The following is a 10,582-nucleotide window of genomic DNA, read 5'->3' on the forward strand; positions in this document are numbered from 1 at the left end:
GTTTACATTGTGACAAATGTTATTAGAAGTACCAGACACATTATAACCTGCAGCACTGGCGTGCGAGTCCCGGCCCAGTCTGCGTGCCTCTCTGAGGAAATTAAAAAAATATTGCTGTGTTGTCTGTAAGCTCCTGCTCAGATATCATAATGAAAAGATTATTATATACAGACATTCATCTATAAGGGCTTCTAAGGATTTCTCACTTGTAATTAGAGTTTGGTTTTGGGGGAAATGTCTGCTGTAAGAGGAAAAATATTTCACATTCAGTTTCAGAGGATGAAAGGAATCATAATGCACTATGTAGAAAAGAGCATCTACATCTGACATTGAATAATTATAATTTTAGTTACTTGGAGGGATCATTTTGATCATTCTAGACCTGTAAATAGAAATATTATGATATTTGAGTGCTCATTGATTACATTTCTTCTTGTCAAATGATGTCAGGTCATAGAAAAAAAAGGCTGCAGACATTAATGCTCAGTGTGCAGGTTTCTAGCTGAAAACACATTATGGTAAAACATTCCTTAATTTTGACATTGAAATGTAAAATGATAGCTCCGTTCCTTGCACGAGTTTCTATCTATGGCATGGTATGAACTTGAAAGGTAAATGAATACAAGTACAGGAAGCTTCCTAAAATATACTCTGATACCGCATCTGTTAAAGTACTTCATCTGAAATTCTCTGAAAGTCAGACTGATGAACACACACACACACACACATACACACACACACGCACGCACACATCTGCTGTTGTTTTTGGGGATTACCTTATGCGCACCACCTTAAATTTTAAACTGAACAATTATTATGTGATTTAACTATGCGTGGAAATATATCATTGTCAAGGTCTACTATCAAGAAATGCCTTACATTTGCACAATGACGGGAACTAGCCCACTGAATCAATGAGCTTTGATTAGTGATTGTTGATCAGTGGTCATGACAATTTGCATGTTAATGATCAAGGAACTGACCTCCCAGCCCATTGTTCACTGGGCTTCATTGGACACATATGGCTGCCAGTGGAACTCGGTCACTAGTGTTTATTGATGACACAATTGCTGATAGAAGTAACAGGATGAAGTCTGAAGTGTACTCTGCTATAAGCGGCTCAGATTCAACCAAATGTTGCAACAGCGACCCAAAGCAACCCAAGAGTTTCTCAAGGCAATGATCAGGTGGCAACCACCTGATCTCAACATGGTTTAACCTACCTTTTAGTTACTGAAGACAAAACTGAGGGCAGCAAGACCCGCAAAGAAGCAGCGACTGAAAGTGGCCTGGCAGAAGGTGACAAGGCCAGAAACACGGCAGTTGGTGATGTCCATGAGTTCTGGGTAGAATTCTGGTATTCCCTACACCCTGGAGATAAAGGAAGGGAAAGGCGGAGAGAGCAAGAGCAAAAAAGAGAAGACAATGACAGATTAGCCGGTTAGCTTTACAAATAACTGTTCATTCAGAACTGGAAGGTATGTTGATTTTAATGACACATGTCTTTGTTGTTGCAATTGAAGATAGAGCTGGTCAGTAATATTACAAACTGGAAACCACTAGCATTTAGTGGCGAGTGGGCAGGCGGGTGAGGGAAGGGCCTTTTGTCTTACAGGAAAACATCCCAGCCTGCATCCACACAGTTCATCACTCTGCAGGTAAGGAAAGGGGGAGAGACAGTGAGAGTGGAGAGAGACAGAAAGACAAGGCTAAAAGACAAGGCGTCTGGCAGCACCATAACATTTTTATACAGAGAATTAATGTTTTTAGAAGTCGGAGATTGTTCTCATGGTATCCAAAAACAATAAAAAAGTAAGTATACACCATGCGTCAAAGAAACACAGTTTATCAACGCACAGTGGGAAAACTATCTCATAAATCGTTTTGAACGCAGTGATTCTGTGGCTGCTGTTTCACGTTTTACATGCACACGTAGTGATACGTCCAGTGAAGTAAACCCTGCAAAGAAAAACCCAGGTCGCATATGCTGCATGTGCTGCATTAGTTATGATGTTCAATGGCTGGAAAGAGAAGAAAGCCAGTATGATATGAAACTTTTATCTGCTCTATTCCACATTCATGATGAGGCTTTGGTGGAAAAAATAATAAAATGATGGCACTGAGTGTAATTAACCTTCAGGAGTCACTAATAAAAAAAATGTCCATGACAACATCTTTCAAGCTGCTCGGGGATGCCGGCACATAATTAACACAGGGGAGGGGTTAAGGGTTGTTGAGTTAATTAAGATGTTGAAATGCCTCAACGTTACGGTTCCTGGAAGACTCGTGGGTCAAAAAATTTGAGTGGGGTGAATGAAGAAGTTCTATACGGTGGCCCCTAGAGACAAAGCACGTACAAACTCCAAAACACTTGCAAACTCCAAAACACATGCAAATTCCAAAACACATGCAAACTCCAAAACACTTGCAAACTAAAGAACACATGCAAACTCCAAAACACGTGCAAACTCCAAAACACTTGCAAACTAAAAAACACATGCAAATTCCAAAACACGTACAAACTGCAAAACACGTACAAAACCCAAAACACTTGCAAACTAAAAAACACATGCAAATTCCAAAACACAACGGACGCTAGGGGCAGTGTTGAGCTCGATTTGCAAAATAAACGGCAAGTTTGTCTGTATGGGACGGTCTAGTCTCCGTCGCCCTTCCCAGGTTGCCTAGCAACCATGATACTAACCGCTGGAAACGTGTCATACAACTTGGTTTGACAGAAATGAAGGAGAACATATTTTGTTCATTTGTTTGTCTGTTTCTACAAGAGCTTTGTGTGATTTGATAAGTATCTGAGGCTGAGACCACAGGACAGTAAAACATGATTTTTGGGCTTCATTTCTGTACTGAACAGTCATTTAAGATTAGTTAGTAAATAAGAATTAGCTAATGTTGTTCATGAGACTAAAGTCATATCACTTTGGCAATGTAAATATAATATGGCCAATATTATAGTTATTATATTAATCATTATTAGCTATTACAGCAGTGAACATGAACTCTGTGTCAAATACTGAGCTTCAGTACAGATTCAAGTTGCAGTTATTTATATGTCTTATCACCTTAAATCTTCACTCAAAGACAAGTATCTTTGACAGTGCATATATAGGTGTATCATATATAAGAGACAAATGTTGTTCCTTCAGTATGTTGGCATTACTAAATTTGGCTCATTGCTTACATATATTTATAAAAAGAAAATGTACAAGCTGTGATAACTGTTTCTGATAAAATGAAGAGTAGACTGATATATGAAATATTCCTTTATTGGGTGAGAAAATCAGACCATGTCATAACTGCTTTCAGTCATACAGAATAGATATCAGAGCCTTAAACAGGCTGGCTTCTGCTAAATGGGTCAAACTGGGCAGAAAGTATACAAACACATAACATCCTTATAGAATATGATGTAACACTATAGATCAACTTACCTCAGAATATATAAAGCATATAAACAATTACAGCAATATGATGCAACAAACACAGCAGTGCTACTGATCCAAAATACTCAAAGCTTCATAGAACTGGAACAAACATTTATTTTTAGGTCCATTCTGCTGCTGATACATACTTTAGGTTTCTGAATATTAAACTTGTTGCTGCCTTTCATAGTGTGTAACTTGAAGGCCCTGAGTACTTTCTCCCACACTGAAAACACTGGAATGATAAAATTATTTGAACATTACCTAATAAGACTGATTCAGGACAGACAATTAGTGATTCTAAACTTTTCTAGCAGTTCTTCACAAACAGGGAACGGTCTGTCTATTCTCTCCATCTGTCAGCTGCTGCTGGCTCTTCCTCCTCCTCTTCCTCACACACTGCTGAGTTTGTCCTGGTGGATCATCAGATGATGTGCAGCAGTGGGTCCCTCAGTCTGTCCTCACTCTGGACACTTGCAGTTGTCACACATGGAAATCAAATGTGTGATAAGCTGCAGGATTCAAACACAAGTGTGACTTATGTCAATTAATTTTAGAAAAAAACAAACAAACAAAAAACCCTCCACCGAGGTCTATGAATAATAGGGGAATGATAGACAGCCACACTCGAAATGGAGATATGTAATGATAAACACTGGTCCCCGTCTTTTGGGCGCTCTCTTGAAGTAGTCAACAATTTAAAAGTAAGATAAAATAACAGGGGCATGTGCTGAGGGGTGGTGCTGCACAAGAACAAGAGTAAAATAAAGAAAATATTGTTTTTAGTTTTGAGAAGTGCAAATTAAAATGTACCATTACACTCAGAGGATCAATATGAAGCTTGATATTTGTTAACTTTGAATGAAGTACATGACTGGTGACTGTTCTGTCCTGAGCTTTTGTTTTTACAGCACCCGCTTGATCACACCAACAGTTTCTCGCCACCGAAGAGGGGTACTTGCAAAAAATAAAGAACGGGGAGGAATATCATCAAAACGGGAAAAAGGTAATCCCCAAAGGGGGTGATAACGCCATAACTTTCACTTATGGTCAAATTCTCAAAATTTGACCCCGAACTCGAAAAATTCTTCAAACATTTAGAGACAAAGTGGAGATTTAGATAAATATAATGTCGTAAACCACATAAGGATGAAGTATTTGATTCAATAAGATGGTGAAATAACAAGCAGCAAAATGTTGATCATATTAAGTATGTTTATTCAAGGGTGCAGAGAAGATTATTATTATTAAAGACAACAAATGAAATAACGAAAACTAGAAGTGGAAAAAATTTGCGTTAACGGTAATAAAATCAAAACAAAAAGGAATACTAACTAAAACTGTACTGAATGTTCACAAAACTGACTAAAATTAACTAGATTTATAGCAAAATGTGTTTGGTTGCATTGATGTGTGCGTGCCCTGCTATAGTGAAATTAAGGTAGTACGTTAGTCGAGTCGTCTGTGTTGCTGCTCCGTCCACGCGCAGAATCAGGTCAGGAAAAGTCGGGAGACAGCGACAGAATAGAATTGAGGATGATTTTAATATGACTGTTTTGTAGACATAACAAGAGTCTTGTAGTGGAGAGGGACGTAATGTCCTCCTGAGACCCAGAGAATAAGAAAAGACAGGGAGAAAATATTTTCGTTTTTTTTTTTTTTTTTTTTTTTTCTTTTTTCTTTTAAATAAATCAAGTGTTATTAAAATAACAATCTCATAAGATGAAGATCAGGGACCAACCCAGAAGTCACTGACACTTCACTAGCTGTAAACTATTGGTTTAGGAATAAGTGATGGCACTGAACTTTCTATTTCACAAAAGTCAATTTATTTAGGATATCTGAGGAAGTACTGATTTTATTTGGAGACACAAAGGAACATTTGGCACTTCCCTCATCTCACATCTGTTTCATTGTTGCACCCAATCATTCTACAACTGAAATGCCTTGGACTGTTAACCATTTCAGGCAAGTGGAGTGAACCATATTTTGCTAGACTCTCATCAGATTGGGGCTTCCTTTTATTGATCTTTGGAGAGAAGTCTTCATTACTGGTACTATTCAGGTCTTGTTCACATGTTTGTCCCAGGTTTCTCAGCCAAGAGGAGCTTAAACTCCAGATACTGTGAGTTCCTTTCACACATTGAGATCACTGATAACTTTCAGCAACGACGTGATCTTGTAGAAACAATTAGGTGTTATGGATTCAACTATAATTGCGACTCTTATTTTTTACTTTACTGGAAAAGATTTCTGCATTTTACCCATATTTTATTTTTAACTCAAAATCAAAATTCCAGATTCTACTACATGTTGGTTTTGCACCAGATAGGACGACAGATTTCAGGTGGCCCTGTGTCTTTCTCTATTACATCTGCCACTGCATCTCGATAATCTTTGTGTGGCTTTTAGTGGGTCCTGACCCTCTCATATTTTGAAAAATCTATGTTTGAATCTCCCTTAATAATTCTGTTAAGAATTCTCTCCGCCTTTGTCAAAAGTTGTGTATTAGGAAAAAGTGAAATAAATATAAATATAAAGTCCCAATGTGTAGAGCACACATTAATAAATTAGTCATGTTCCCTGTGAAAGTAAATGACCCTAATTCTTAAAGACCCCTGAAATTATTTACTAGATGTTTATTTTTTGAATAAAATAAGAATCTGAGTTTAACAAAACATTTTAAATGTAAATATCAAGCTTACCTTTCTCTCTTCCATAAAATGTGCTTGTGGGCACGCCAGCCATTTTGAAAAGGTGGGAAAAACAATTGGCAAGGCCACACCCCCACACATGTGACATAATTTTAAAGGTACTGTTGTCCTCTCTAAGAAACATCAGGACTTAGAGGAGTGGCAAGTAGAGTAGGAGAGCTACAAGCAAAAACTAAATGTGTACTACAGTGCGCAAAAAATGAATTACTGGGTCATCAGGGGGTCATGAGGGACATTTATGACACGAAAAATCCCACAAACCTTAAAGTGCACTTGAAAAGCTCACACAAGAAGGTTAACCTAGCTTACCTAGAAGACCTCATCAGGGGGAGCACACTCCCCCTCCTTGAAGAGCTCCCCCACTTAACTCGCATCCCAAGAAAACAGCTAACCCCAGATAAGGCAGCGTGATGCATCCCGAGACAACAGGACTGGGACATCTAAATAAAGGTGTGAAACAATCGCCTTCAAAAGGTTATCAATTCACTTCAACCAAAATTAGGACCACTCGGTGCGGCAAGAGTTAATAGTCTCAATACCCAAGGATAACCAGAAGAGCATGATTGATATGATGGAACTGGGATTTTGTTACACTTAATTTTTGTAAAACACAAATAAAATTAAACTGAAACTAAGGATTTTCAGAAAATAAAAACTAGACTAAACTAGCAAAGAATTGGTAAAAACTAATTACAACTGGCAAAAAATTGAAAATCTGGAGTCGAAACTAAATAAAAAATAAAACCTAATGAAAATGGCGAAACGTTTAAAACCCTGGTGCAGAGATTGGCAAATCTGACCAGGAAACGTTATAAAATGGATTGTCAGGACAGTCAGCGTTAAAGCCACTTTTGACAGTCCATACTAGGATGGCATTGGACATCTTCGGGGCGGAGGAGGGTTGGTGTGACCAAGGTGTGGTTTGGCTTGTTGTATGTATATTTGAGATCATATGGCTCTGGATGGACCAGTTACCAGGGCATGGAAGGAGGACAGACTCATTAAAGGAGGAGAAGGAATTTCCTGGGATTGGAGATCCTCTGGGTGAGTGGTTGATTAAAAGCATGCATAAAATAGAAGTTATCTGTTGTTATTGATTGGTAATAGATTGATAATTGGCCACATTTACAGCTGTATTGACTTGTTGTGGACGTAGTCGACTTCAGGTTTAAACACTCTAATTAACAGGTTGAAAATAGTGACATTAAAGGAAGAGTATGCAGCACCACCCTGTCAGACGCCAGTGATGGTGGAGCTCACTGATGAATCAGGTGAGCTGGATTCATGGCTGATTCAAAACTAAGATCCCCCTGCTGTGGTCAGTAAGGGGAGAAAAGGGGGAAATAAAATCAAGAATAAAAGAGGCATTTATAAACGTTTAGGTGTCAAGTGAAACGGGACAAAAGGGGGTGTTATACTGTTATTTTCAATGTCAGCATTATTATTGTATGAGAATCATGCAACAAACATTGCATCGATGATCATTTATTGAAGCTTTTGACCTTATACTAACATCTGTGTTCCTGTGATTGTTATAACCTCTGATGAATCTTCTATTTACAGGTGTTAGGATAATGATATAATTTTTCATTGCAGGTGTAACCATGATCATTTTATACATATTGCAACTTGTTGCTCATTGTGGAGTTGTGCTCAAGTTAATAAGGGTTAAAAGCTACAGTCAGCGCGAATGTCTGACTGATCTATTGAGGGGAAAGGCTTCGAGCATAGAAGGCCGCACGCGCTTACAAAACACTGATATCATGTTATTCTTTGTGATCTTTTCTTCAATTATGTCTTTAAGGTTAGTTTAAATAGTGGCAGTTAATTAAATGACATTTATTAAAATATTAAATACCTGAGTCAGAACGTTACACGCGGATCACCTTAAGAGTCTGGGAAACTTTGTAGCTGCCTAACTTTTTTTGAATGTTCTAGCTCCGTTGATTTGACACATTGGAATGTGTCAAAAAAGGGGGGAAAGTTGAGCTTTAACATCAAACCAGGATTATTTGAACATTTTATAACTTCATTTGTGTCTTTAATACCTTAGGAATGGTAAAGCTTAAGCTAATAGCGGTCCGAGAAGACGGACCTTTTAGAGAATCAGTGAAAAAGCATAAACTATCACTTTCATGTTTAATCATTACTCATTGAAATGAACTGAATAGCGCTTAGAAGATTTGTTAATTTCTTTGTCTTTTGTTAAAAAGAGGGGTTTCAATAATTTTCAGACACACCTTGCAAATGTGCTTATAATGAGTTGGCACTTGGTCTTTTGATGGTCAGAAGCTTCGTTCGGCGTGATTGTCCGGACTGATATATTGTAGGTATTGACTTTGAGTGCAGAGGGCTAAATGCAAACACGCTTACACACACATAAGATATGATTAGAATAAGTCCCTGGGACATTCTGAATGTTTTAGACCAATTCTGAATCACTAGAAGGTCAGTAGATAACAACATTAGATTATTAGGGTTAGGAAGAGGGGTGTTTTGGTTTTCTGTCTCTTACAGAGAAAGGAACAGACACCAGACGAGGTCACAGAGATGCGAGGATCCTCCGTAGCAGAGTCAGACACAGTGACTGCCGAGACATCAACTGGGTCCAAGGGTCATGGCGTTTGGGCTCCAGCTAGTCACCACAAAAGGATGGATCCCATAAACACAGCAATAACCATGAAGGGGTTGGCGGAAATCCGGGAACACCAGACCAACGAAGTTCGAGAGGCTTTTGGGCAAAAAGGGGACACCTTCCTGTTCCTTTTCTGGAGAATACACAGATCGTTGTTTGAAATCGGGGCAGAATAATCCCCTGATCTGTGTCACGACTGAAGGGTTGTCTAACCCCTAAGGTTGAAGAATGAAGAGCAGAGGATCACCCAACTGGACGACACTGGTAGCTGCAGCAATAGAATAAAGGCTGAAAGCAGTGGGAGACAAGGAGAGTGTCATCTGGACCTGCTACTGTTGGAATCATAGTTTTTCTTGCATCTGAATTGCGCAAACACAGAGGTCATCCCACATATGGTTCGCCCCTCAGGGGGACAAAGGACCACACTGAATTGAAGGGTGTTTGTGAGGTCATTATTCTAATGACCTCATCAGGGGGAATTGTTAGATTATAATATTATTTTATGCCATGTTATACCCCTAATTAAAGATTGTGAATTATTATGTAGTTTTAGTTTGCATTATTCTCCTGAATTAGAAGAAGCTGATAACTATTACATTAGTTAAACTGATTTGCATTACATTAAACTGCTGACTTGTTGTGAATGAATGATATTGTTTTATGATGCATTATACTGCTGAGTTATAAGAAATCTAATTTGTCTGAGTAGAAGAGAACAGAGTGTGCTGGAGTTTTCTGCCCCATTTCAGCAGGAGCAGATAAACAGGGAGCCAAGGTCGTAGCTTAGGCGCTGTGTGAGAGAAAGCATGTGAATGTTTAGGCTTTGTATGATAAGGTGGAGGCACCAGAGGCTATAAAAGTTTGAGCAATGCTCCACCATTTTGAGATTTTGAGGCTGTCTGCATCAGTGTCCATCTCCCACGCGTGTGTTCATTAAAATCATCGTTTGACTCAACCCGGCCGGACCAGTGTTGTTATTGTGGTTTTTTCTCTTGTCTCCATCCCCAATATTTTGAACCTTAACAAAATGCTCATTATAAGTTGCAAGGTGGTTGCGTGAATTAGGCAGACTAACAGAAGGAGAGGAGCTTGCGATTGGTGATTTTCGCGCCATTTCTGCGCGGTGTATGCTCGGTGGTGGGCTAGCAGATGTAGAGGCCATAGCTCGCACAACTCGCTATGCAAATGATTTGCCTTATCATGAAGTGCAATGTGCTTTGTCTGACGCAGTCCGTGAAAAGTACCCAACCCCTAACACAGGAGCCATACCTAAAATAATTTGGGACCCCCAAAACACACCTAGAGAGTTTTTAGAAAAAGCCAGAGATCAGTGGTTGTTAGAAACAGGTACCCATCCGGGTAGAGAAGGTGAGCATCGGGCGTGGTTTCGCTCAGCGGTGCTGGCAGGGCTGCCAAACCAGGTCATGGAAGATCTACAGAAAAACCCAGATTTTGCCGTAGCAGATTCGGTGCAGTGGGAAAGACATGTCTCGCATCGTTTACAGCTGGAGCAGGACAGGGCAAACAAGCAGAAAAAAGAGTTGGAGGAGGCACAAGCGTCTCTACTCAAACTACAGTTGGCGGAGGCCAGAAACAAAGCCTGCGAAAAGAAAAAAGAGGAAAAAGAAAAAACAGAAAAAATGATGATAGTTGCGACCCAGCCTGGTCCTGGGCCTGAATGGCCAGACAGTGGCCCGGGTCCCTGCACTAATGACGGATGGCCCGCCAATGCACCAAGGCAGAACCAACCCACAGGGAATTGGGGAACCGGTGGATCGTACAGAGGGCGTGGT

Source organism: Rhamphochromis longiceps, linkage group LG7 (assembly GCF_057381845.1).
Source record: "Rhamphochromis longiceps isolate RC_006_pf linkage group LG7, R_longiceps_female_GT1.1, whole genome shotgun sequence".
Classification (NCBI taxonomy): Eukaryota; Metazoa; Chordata; class Actinopteri; order Cichliformes; family Cichlidae; genus Rhamphochromis; species Rhamphochromis longiceps.